This window comes from Cydia strobilella, chromosome Z (genome assembly GCF_947568885.1).
Source record: "Cydia strobilella chromosome Z, ilCydStro3.1, whole genome shotgun sequence".
Taxonomy (NCBI): domain Eukaryota; kingdom Metazoa; phylum Arthropoda; class Insecta; order Lepidoptera; family Tortricidae; genus Cydia; species Cydia strobilella.
In genome coordinates this window covers 35,507,198-35,519,584 of record NC_086068.1, presented here as the reverse complement: position 1 = coordinate 35,519,584, position 12,387 = coordinate 35,507,198, and positions in this window count along the sequence as shown.

Genomic DNA, 12,387 nt, shown 5'->3' with positions numbered 1-12,387 from the left:
AGAGATATAATCAAGCTTTTCAATTTCGCACCTTAACTTAAGCAACTCAGCAAGCTTCGTTGCTTAAACACGGTACTCGACTGAAAAGCTCTCTATTATATCACGATTGTATAATAGTACATTACTACAGAGGCTGGGAAGTAAGGAGTTGCCGGCCGAATGCATATACGCGACAACCCCTTTCCAAGCCGATGTATGTATAGTGCTTTTCTCAAACATGCAATGAAATAAATAAAGAAATCTCCACGAAATTAAAGTTTTATTTCTAAAGAAACTAAAAGTAAACGAGGCACAAAATACAACTACCACCTATCTTAATCACACGTGTCTTATATTTTACACATGTATTTTATCAATTTTTTTTACATGTAAAAAAATCCGCAACGCAGGCTTCGTCAGGTGGCTACAAATGCAAATCAGCAACATGCTTCGTCCCAAAAATACCAATGATGATATCCGCAACAGGCTTCGTAATTTTTTTTTGTTCAAATTAAATAACCGTCACGAATCGTACCTGGCTTCAAAAGTCCCCATTACGCTGGCAGCGTTAACGCGCTGGATGGCCAACGAGATCTGTTGGAACAGGTACGATCCGGACCGAGGGTCGCACCCCCTGTCCCTCAGCCGCAGACCCAAATCCCTCACAAAGCCTCCACAGCCCAAGGTCCCGCAGTCTCGACTGCAACCGGCACAAAGTCGTACGTTGGTTCCAGGGCAGAGTACTTGGCATGCTTCATTTTATCAATTTATTACACAAATTTTCAAGATATATTTATGTTTCTTTGATTTTTTCGCCTTGCATCCGTCTGACTGTAGTTTTAGCCACATAACTAAGATTACATAGTTTTTTATGTTGATATTATGCTTCACATTCATCGTTGCCTTAAACATGAATTACTAGCTGTTGCTCGCGACTTCGTACGCGTGGATACGTATGTTGGTGGTTATATATTCTACATGAGCATAATATAGAACATTATGCAGCAAAATATATCAGTAGGGACGGTTAATCATTTGTTAATAATTATACAACGCATGAAAATTGTCTTTTACAAACTACGAAGTTTCAACCCTAACTGAAAAAAATTGTTCTGCCATCCTATCTCTAAAACATATCTAACCCACAAATTATAGTTTTAAGATATGGCCAAAAAACGTTCAAACCCATATCTCTAGAAAATGTTTCCATTTATTCCAGATTTCTCTTCTGCAAAAATTTAAACTAAATTTAAGCTTTCATTATTTGAAACCCATTAAGCCAAATATTATTTTATTTAATAAAAAATAACATTTTTGTGTTATAGTGTTGCAAGTAATAACTAAAATATGTACGATATTACTCCTAAAAACCCGTTAAGTATATGTTAGCCGTTTTTTAGAATTGTATGATATATAAAAAATTACTTAATAAACGGCCAAGTCACTTTACGTGTTTATAGTATCGTAATTATGCACTGTGTAATAAACAAAACATAGCTTAGTAACCGCAATGCTACTCAACGATTTTATAGTATTGTATCTGTTAAAATACTACCTTGAAAACCTTTGGAATAAATTCGTCACTGAATTGTTACCGTGTTTTAGCTATGCAATGACTACTAATATTTAAGTAATTTGTATGCTTTCCTAACCTAAAAGCCCGCTAGATGACGAACCAGCGACGCTAACTGGGTTTAAGCCTTGTAATTCTGTGCAAAAGAAGTTTGTCTTTTGAACAGTATCACGTTTACCCGCACTATAGAACCAAGTTTTTTAGAAAACTTGTGACGTCACAGTCACGGCTATGTCACAACACACCAGCGACCGGAGCGGTAAAGCACGATGCGCGGCGGGCAGAGCGCACCGGCTACACCACCACGCGGCCACCGACGCCGCGCGCCTATAAAAGCGCAGATCCAGCGCCAGCTTGAAGCCCTACCTGTGTGGCTGAACAAATGGAGGCTTTCGGTGAACGTCAGCAAGACCTAAGCGCTCCTCACGCGAGCAGCACGACTCCCGCCGCCACTCAAGCTCCTAGGCGAGGATATCGAGTGGCAGCACCCAGTGAAGTACCTAGGGGTCACCATTGACAGGGGCCACACAATGAAGCAGCGCACCGAGGAGGTAGTAAGGCGTACGAAAACTGCGCGCACATAACTTCGTCCAGTGCTCCACAGCAGCCTCCCCATTCGCACGAAGCCTGGACGCATTAATCGAACAACTTGCGCGCAGGATGTTCGATGGCGTCTCGTCGCAACACACACTGCTGCAGAGGATAGCCCCCCTACACGCCCGCCCCCAAATGCCCGCCAGCCACGTGAACTCGTGCCGCCACCAGACCCTTAGGACACCACAAAGCAATCCGTGGCTTTGTTGCGTGATGTTGGCCAACATGACCTCAAAGCCATGATGGCCAACATAAAAAGAAGAAAGAAGAAGAGAGAAAATAGCCAGCACCTTAAACGCGGGCCCAACAGACCGGGCTGTTATTACAGCCCGCGAAAGAAGCCACCAAAATGGGCATAGCCCAGGAATGGCCTCCTCACGCCCCCAGAAAGGGGAGTGTAAGAAGACAGAGTACTAGCGGAAGCCAGTCGATGTTTCGAGCCCGCGCTGGAAACAACGGCTGCTCAGTCCGGTGTGACGGCGTGCGTTCTCGCGTTCGTCCCAGAATTCCTCTAGGTCTGAGTCCTTTCCTTTATAGGCCGCGCATATTCGCGTCGATAGCCGAAGGACTCTTCCTTCCTTTCCCTGTAGTATAGCCTTGCATGGCCTCGCGTATTCGCGTAGATAGCCGGTAAGGTTATCCGCAGTATCCCTGTTCTCCCTAAACCTGTATAGGCCGCGCGTATTCTCGCGTAGATAGCCGCGGAGGTTTAGTCCTGAAACCCTGTTCCCCGGGGAATGCTCCGCCATCCCGATATACCCAGGGCTTGCTGCTAGATTGTCGCGTGACTCCGGTTGTATGACGACTACGTCCCTTCAGGAGTATATCTAGACTAGAGTAATCAGGTCTAAGATTCTTGATCTCTAATAAAGGGCATAAAAGACCCAGAGTATCTACATTAAACTTGTGTTTTTAGAATTTAGTGAAAAATACCAAATTTAGCTTTATTTAATGATTTTAATTCATAAACCTTAAATTCCATAAGAAACATTTGTTTTTTTAAATGATGTTGAATGTAATTCTGAACGCACAAGTTTAGTCGATGCAATTTCAAAACGCATCGTCAGAAATGTCAACATTGTCAACAAAAAAATTATCATCGACTCCGACACGTAAAAATACGCAACTTCCAGAGTTTTCTGTTATAATATCGTATTATCGTAAAAAAATGAGTGATTCCAGTGATGAAGATGATCTAATGCCCGTGGATGTTGCACTTTCCTCGCTATAGTGAGGGGAAAAGTTTTGTGTTACACACGGGTGCAAATGTATTTTACTTCTCGTGTGTTGAAACACTCGCTACGCTCAGGATTCTATTTTAGAACCACTCGCTTCGCTCGTGGTTCAACTATAGAATCCTTTCGCTTGCTCGTCGTTGCAATTCCACACTCGCGGGTAAAATACAACTTTGCATTTGCACCCTTGTATAACAAATAACTATTTTCTTCTACCCGCTAATTCTAATCATGAAAAAGTATAAATATAACGTACCATGGGGTAAAAATATCATTCTCGCTATGGCGCTGGAAACAGTCACATCTAGCACGAAGGCTACTGCTTATCAAGTTAAGATTGTTCAAGAGTGTTGAAAGTGTTGGATTAAGAAATTGGAGATAATAAACATAATTGATTGTTCAAACGCATATTGAACTAAATATCTGCAAAATTGTCTACAATACTTACTCTAAAAGTATTCAGTAATTCAACTAGGGAGCAAATCAAATGATTTAAGAAATATATTTTTTGTATAGAGAACGATCTGTATAGGGTGAGTACTATTAAATTGTCGCCATATGAATGAAACCTTACAAATTGAACTTAAGTTATTGGTCCTCCTTCCTAAGTCCTTTATTACAAGAAGTATAATGATAAAATATACCACCTATGAAGAAAATATGTTTTTTCTAGAGCACGACGTGAAAGTTCTCAGAAAAAAGCTTACAAAAGGTGAACTTCTTGCCAGACGGATATACCTTGCCACTAAAGGAACTTTTTGGCGAATTTCTCCACTGAAATGATTCATGAAGTATTTAACTCTCGGTATTTCGAGAAGAATAATATGGATTTCCTGGTAAAAATCGTATTATTCACGAAGACGCGTGCCTTATTAAAGATTAGATTTGACAAATCTGCGCGTCATTGTGAATGACACGAACTATAAGGTATTGAATTAAAATATCAACCCTAGCATACGTAACAAATATTACAACAAAAATGTTGACGACAATTTAATAGCACTATAGGAATTAATTAAAATAAAAGAATGTAAATATTGGTTTTGCGCCATATAAACTCCATACTATTGAAACTTGATGAGACCTCACGCATGAGCGGCGCCGCTTGGTGAGTGAAAATTCATTTAATTTTTAGTAAAAATAAACTTAGGGCACATAGGGAAATATATAAATGAATACATGAAACACATAAATAGTTATAATTTTTAATATGATATAGTTAAATGAATTGTAACAAATAAACATATATGTAATGAATTATAAATATAATTGTCATTAAGACTGTCTGCCTAAAAAAACCTCAACTTACCACGTGTATGTAGATTGTAGGTTTAATATGTATACCACATGTACATTAAACAGACCTGCAGGGCTAGCACATGATTGGAGCGAGAGTATCTCGCCGCGACATAGACTACCCGTCCCTCTTTAATTCATACAGTTAGTAAAAGACGGGTAGTCTATCTCGCGGCGAGATACTGTCGCGCCAATCATGTGCTCGGCCTACTGTGACTACTGTCCGCGCGCCAATTCCGTGCATTCGGAGGTCGAGGAAATGGGGGGGTGTGCGCCGCGCCCGTACGTACAAAATGACACCAGTCACCATCACTCTGTCATGACGCCCAACATTCCTAACATTCCTCAGCCGTGCACGGAATTCGCGCGCGGACAGTATTGTTATTAATAAACTTCCATTTTCATTTTCATACATAACATACATTTGATAGATCTTTAGAAGCAACTTTAAGGTTACTAAACAAGTTTATTGGTTAAGTAATCGCTTTGAAAGTTCAAAAAAAGTGTCCCCTTAAATTTTACCGTGTGTACAAAAATTCGAAAAAAATATATATTATATCTGGGTATTCTGTACTAATTTAAAAGTTTATTATAACTTATACTTTTAAAACTAACACAGGACTTAATCGCGTAAAAACCTACGTTTATTTTTGGCCCGACGTTTCGAACGTGACGTTACGTTCGTGGTCACAGGCAGACTGGCGAGGAATTATATCAACATCTTGTTGCTGCGCGGGTTTTGCGAACTACCCGCACTTGATCTTGATTATTGGCACCGTGCGAAGTACATGGGGGTGGGGGGGGGGGTAAAGTGAAACGAGTGCAGCGCATAAGGTGGTAAAAATTGACAACTAATGGATTAGCGTCTTTAACATTTCATACAAGTTATGGGTTGAAATGGAACTTTAATTTACGATTACTCCTGAGATATTCATTTAAAATGTATGGTGTAAGGGACCATTGTAATCTGTATGAAATTCTTAATATAACTAACGTATTTAATTTGATAATTATTAATACTGTATCCGTGTAAATAGCTTTGAAAATACCACATACTATGAAATCTTTTTGTAGAAGGTAAGAATGGGTATAGTAAGTTATCCTTAAAAGATAGACATATACCATCGCGGACTTTTTTGTAGAGCAATGAAAGAGAGATCTTTCCACCATACATTGTTTTGTTATATCTTGTTAGGCCTTCATGGTTTAGCTATCTATGACTAGAGGACAATGTCAATTTTTCCAAAAATCAATTACATACTTGGGACACACAATAAACGAAAAAGGCCTTCATCCAATGCAAGATAAGGTAAACGACATTAAAAGTAGTACACGACCTACAAACGTATCATCGCTCCGTACTTTTCTGGGAATGATTAATTATTACCAACAATTTATTCCCAATCTTGCTTCAAAACTAAATCCACTTTACAAGCTGTTGCAAAAAGATACCAAGTTTGTATGGTCAAAAGAATGTGAAAAGATTTTTAATGAAATGAAGGAAGAGATATGCGGAGATAAAGTATTAATACCATTCCATGCCAACTTACAAGTGACACTCGCCACAGATGCGTCCCCTACAGGATTTGGAGCGGTTTTATCACACATTATGCCGGACAAGACTGAACGACCTATTGCTTTTGTGTCAAGATCTCTATCTAAAGCAGAAAAAGGGTACAGTCAGCTAGATAAAGAGGCGGCAGCACTGATATGGGGACTTAAGAAATTTTTCCAATACTGCTATGGACGAAAAATTATATTGATCATTGACAATCAACCATTAGCAAGAATACTACACCCTGAAAAAGCGACACCTGCTACTACTGCTATCAGACTAGTACACTACGCAAATTTTTTAGCAGGTTTCGATTACAATATAAAGCTGAGAAAGACGACTGAACATGCAAATGCTGATTATTTTTCAAGACTACCTAATCCAACAGATACAGCAAAAGACACCCTTATGGATGATGACGCGTTTTACTTAAATCAGATATCAGAGATACCAATAACCTTACAAGAAATAAAAGACGCTACAATCAAGGACTCAGAGCTACAAAAGCTTTACATGGACATACAGTCGGGTAGAGACGACCCTAACCGACTTCATGAATTCTCACTGCAAAATGGATGCATTTTCTATGGAATAAGAATTGTCATACCTAAGAAACTACAACCTCAAATATTAGAAGAACTTCATACAGCCCATACAGGCATTGTTAAAATGAAAGCTTTAGCCAGGAGCTACATTTGGTGGAAACATATTGACACGGACATTGAAAATATGGTAAAGAAATGCAAAGTATGTTGTTTGATGCAGAAGAATCCTACCAAAGTACCAGTACATACTTGGGAATATCCGAAAGAGCCATGGAGCCGAGTACACATAGACTATGCCGGACCGTTTATGAACCATTACTTTCTTATCGTGATGGATGCGTATACAAAGTGGTTAGAAGTAACACCAACAAATTCAATTACATCAACAGCAACAATAAATATTCTTAAAAAGTTATATACTATATTTGGCCTACCAATTACGCAAGTTTCAGACAACGGCAGACAATTCCGGTCAGAAGAAATGCAAAGCTTTCTCAAATCAAATGGAATCCAGGCTAAATTTACTGCTCCTTTTCATCCTTCGACGAATGGCCAAGCCGAAAGATACGTACAGACGGTAAAAAGGAAGCTGAAAGCAATGGCAAATGAAGAGGGTACATTACAAGACAAGCTATATAGATTTCTAATGATGTACAGGAAAACACCAAACAGCGCTACGGGTTTGAGCCCAGCAGAAATGATGTTTAAAAGATTATATAGGACAAGGATAGACTTAGGGATAAGTTCGCCTTTGTACATCTTATTATTTGTACCATGTAATTTTTAATATGTATATTTGTACAATAAAGAGTTTACTACTACTACTACTACTACTACTACTACTTAGTCAAGAGAGTACCAGAAATAAGGATGAAAAATGATAATGATGACAAGATTGTGAAAAAGGAATTCAGAAGAGGTGATAGAGTTCAAATAAGAATGTACGACAGCAACAAGTGGAAATTTGGAACAATTACAGAAAGAAAAGGGAAACTTCACTACGAGGTCGAAGTACAAGGAAAATTACATCAGAGACATACAGATCAAATAAAAAAGACGTCATGCAGCGGTGATGTTCCATACGTCTATTTACCCAGGCCAAGTTCACCGACTACAGAACCTACACCAATTCAACCGAATGTAGAAACAGCTACGCCCATTAACCCTGAAGGTGTTCATGATGCCCAGAATGTACCAAGCCCAAGTAAAAGGCAAAGTGCCGTGTCTGACTCGGTAACATTACCTGTACCTACGAATGTACAACCAGAACCTCAAGCTTTAGAAAAAGCATCGGAAGCTACATTGCCAGAGACAGTTGAGATTCCTACAGAACGCGTACTTCGCCGCAGTTCAAGAAATAGAAAAGCTCCAACACGCCTAAACCTCTAGCCTGAGCTTGAATTCAATAACGAGGGAGAGTGTTAGGCCTTCATGGTTTAGCTATCTATGACTAGAGGACAATGTCAATTTGAATTCATTGACTTATCGATTGAGCTATCAAATAAAGCATATCTATATTCGTATATTATTATTTAATGTAATTAGATACACAACATATCTCAAACGGGTTGGGCAGTATTTTCGATTAAAGCTCTTAGCCAGCGTGATTTTTTACTGACTTCATTACCAAATATCGTCATATTTCAACTAATTTACACAAAACCTTAACAAATTATACACCTTAACCTTCCTCAAGAATCACTCTATTCATAGGTCAAAACCGCATAAAAATCCGTTCAGTAGTTTTCACTGAAATTATTACGATTTACTTACTTCTCGCTTAATAGCTTTGACAAAGTACAAGCCTATAGTTGCATCCGCTGTTTGGCGCTGTCATCGTGCACAGTCCTAAAGGTAAAAAAGTCGTTTCCCCTCACTATAGCGAGGAAAGTGCAACATCCACAGGCGTTAAATCATCTTCATCACTGGAATCACTTATTTTTTTACGATATTATAACAGAAAACACTGGAAATTCTGATTTTTACGTGAGTCGGTGAGAAGTGTTTTTAAGTAAATTTGTTGACAATGTTGACATTTCTGTTCTGACGTATGAAATGTCAACGATGCGTTTTGAAATTGCATCGACTCAACTTGTGCGTTCAGAATTATATATATATTTTTTTTTTTATGAAATAGGAGGCAAACGAGCAGACGGATCACCTGATGGTAAGCGATTACCGCCGCCCATGGACACCCGCAACACCAGAGGGGTTGTAAGTGCGTTGCCGGCCTTTAAGATGGGAATACGCTCTTTTCTTGAAGGTTTGAAGGTCATATCGGTCCGGAAATACCGCAGGCGACAGTTCATTCCACAGTTTAGTTACAGTTAGTTCCACAGTTTATATAAATAAAAAATCTAACGTTTCTTATGGAAATTTAAGGTTTATGACTTAAAATTATCAAATAAAGCTAAATATGGTCTTTTTTATTAGATTCTCAAACCATTTATTTAATGATAATTAATATCGAACGAACCATTATTACGAGAGTTTTACGTTTTGTTATCTGTCAAGCTACTTAAACACGCTCCATCCAAGGTCAAATTACTTTCCCCACTAGTGGATAACATGCGTTTTTCCCCGCTTGTTTTAAAGGATAAAAGACGGCTTTTCGAGCTAGTGAGGGGAAAAAGTCGTTCTGAGTCTTCAATAAGAGAAAAAAATCGTTTTCTCAAACATGCTATGTAATATTGATATTACGTTCTTTATATTAGGCTGGGAAGTATCACGACTCCGGCGCGGCTAGACGGGGGGCCTGTAATGAAATTTCATACAAAGTTGCAGGCCTAGGCCGGGAAGTGGCTCTTTTTTAATTTCCATTTCACATATATTTGTGACACAGCATCATGGCATTCAGCCAAAAAAAAACTATAACCAATATTTGCTTATGGTTCGGAATGACATTCTGCCAATACCCCTTAAAAAAACAATAAACGATAATTAATATATTTTGCAGTTTTATTTGTATCGAATTTACAAAAAATATATAAATAAAACATTATTAACAAATTCCAATAATATTGAATTGCAAATTTACCTACAAATACAGATTTAAAATATAGTTGGTCAAACCAGTTTGTCAGTAAATAAGAACAAAAAAACTATACTCATCCTTTTCTTTTGGGTGCTAGTACCAGTGTAAGACAAAGATAGTATGATTATCTCTGTCTATGTTTGAAATGAGATAGTCCTTTGACAAACTATATTTCATTTAAATATTAGCGGTAAAAATGTCTACTCAAACACGCGTTGGTGTTTTTTAAATCGTTTTGGAGGTAAAGTTGAACATTTTTCATTGTGTATCTGTAATTCAATTCATTGGATTTATTGTGCGTTGTTTATTGTGTTATTTAATATGAGTTCCGACGAAAATATTAAATGAATACCTGTTAATTATACTCCATGTTTAAGGCAACGATGTATGTGAAGCATAATATCAATATAAAAAACGATGTAATCTTAGTTATGTGGCTAAAACTACAGTCAGAAGGATGCAAGGCGAAAAATCAAAGATACATAAATATACCTTTGAACATTTGTGTAATAAATTGATTAACTACATGTGTAAAATATACGACACGTGTGATAAAGATAGGTACAGGTGGTAGTTATATTTTGTGCCTAGTTTACTTTTAGTTTGTTTAGAATTAAAACTTTGATTTCGTGGGGATTTCTTTATTTATTTCATTGCATGTTTGAGAAAAGCACTATACATACATCGGCGTGAAAAGGGGTTGTCGGCCTCATAACTATCCGGCCTCACTACGTTCGGCCGTATATATGCATTCGGCCGGCAACCCCTTACTTCCCGGCCTCTGTAGTAATGTACTATTTCAGTAAACATCATCGTATTGCGTATAATTTAATAAACAACTTGACGGCCTAGTCAAGTGACAATCGTTTAGGGAAAACGCCAATTAGCCTCATGTATGAAGTTTATACTTAGTGCACTGCCTTATGGGAATATAGTTCAGATCCGGAAACCGCTTTCAACTTTTAGTATGTCATTTGGCATAGTATTGGGTTTACAAAACTGCCGAGAGACAGTGGCGCCGGCCATCTACTTTAGCCGAATGACGTCATCAAAATGACTCCCGCCCCGTTACGAATATTGCATATTGCACCCAAACTATGCATTGCACATACACGTGTGTGGTATTAAATATAATGAAAGCCAATTAAATATTCAATATTTCATTTCTACACTATGTACCAAAATATACAATAGTTTTAGGGCAATTGACAAAGAAGTCAAAATGATGTAAAAAAATATTCGATTATTTGTGTTTTATAACCAAACCAAAAGTCGAACGTTAAAGCAATGTACTACAACATTAAAGCTGATGTTTCAAGCCATAAAATGATACCCAAAAAAACAAAATCAAATCAAAAATGTGATAAATATGCATCAAAATGTAGGTATTTGCTAGAACAAATGGATTAAAGTTTAAAAAATCGAAATTGGTTATTTTCAGGATAATCCGCATAAGCTTCTAGAATACTATTAGCAAAATAAAAAGGATCATAAAACTGCTGGGAGACAATCTCTATAGTGCCTGAGTGACAAATAATGGCGTCATACATGTGGCCACTGCCGAAATTTGCAAAATCTAAATTTTAACTATACCGTGACTCATACTATCACGTGAGTATTACTTGCCCGGCTGGGCTGGTTTTTTTTTTATTTGCTATTTAATAAACGTGAAGGTAACCGCTAGCAAATCATTCGGTTGTCATTTTACACTTTATCCTACGAAATTTTACAATCGGTAGAGCCTGGGTCGTGTTACAAATGGTTCCATAATGATTCGCAAACAGCCCTATCCAAATTTGTTAGTACCTATTCTATCTATTGCCACCACATATGTCCAGTACATGTGAAATTTACCACTTTCAATTTTACTCTTTAAATCCTATTCTTTAGAATGGAAGGAAATTTGTCGACCAACCTCCTGCCAGGGATTACCACCCGATCATGCCCGTTGCACTATCCTCGGCCGCGCCGGAGCCAATACAGTAGCACGGAATTTGCCCCAGGCCACGGATCAGTGCAGACGGACTAAGCTTCCACTCGGTGGCGATCTTCCACGAGCCTCATGGACAGATATCCATCCTCATGGCGTCGTATGTCATCAGAACAGGAACGAAATAGAATAGTTCACTGCAGAAACCGATGGAACACGATGAAAATACCATGAAGCACGATAAAACACCCAGTCAGCAGCTGGAAATCCTTATGTTAGACTTATTTCACAGCTGTGACACCCCTTCCCACCACACGATTCCACCAGCAGATTTTATTGGTGCCAAAATAAAGGTTGCAGGAGCTTCTAGCTTCTGAGCGCAGCGGTTATTGCATATACCGCTATTTGTTATATACTACTATAGCATGATGTAAGCAGCTTCTCTTTGTCTCCTGAAAGAAACTTGCCCGATCAGGGCGAGCACACACCAGGAAATGGCTTCCAAGCTAGATCCTGTGATAACCTCTTTAAAAATCCCAACAGATCAGGAGTTTATGGAATAATTTTGTATATAAATTCTTAATAGTTAAATAAATCATATTTAATTTTCTAAACATATTTACTCTTTTTTTTTGCAATACTAATT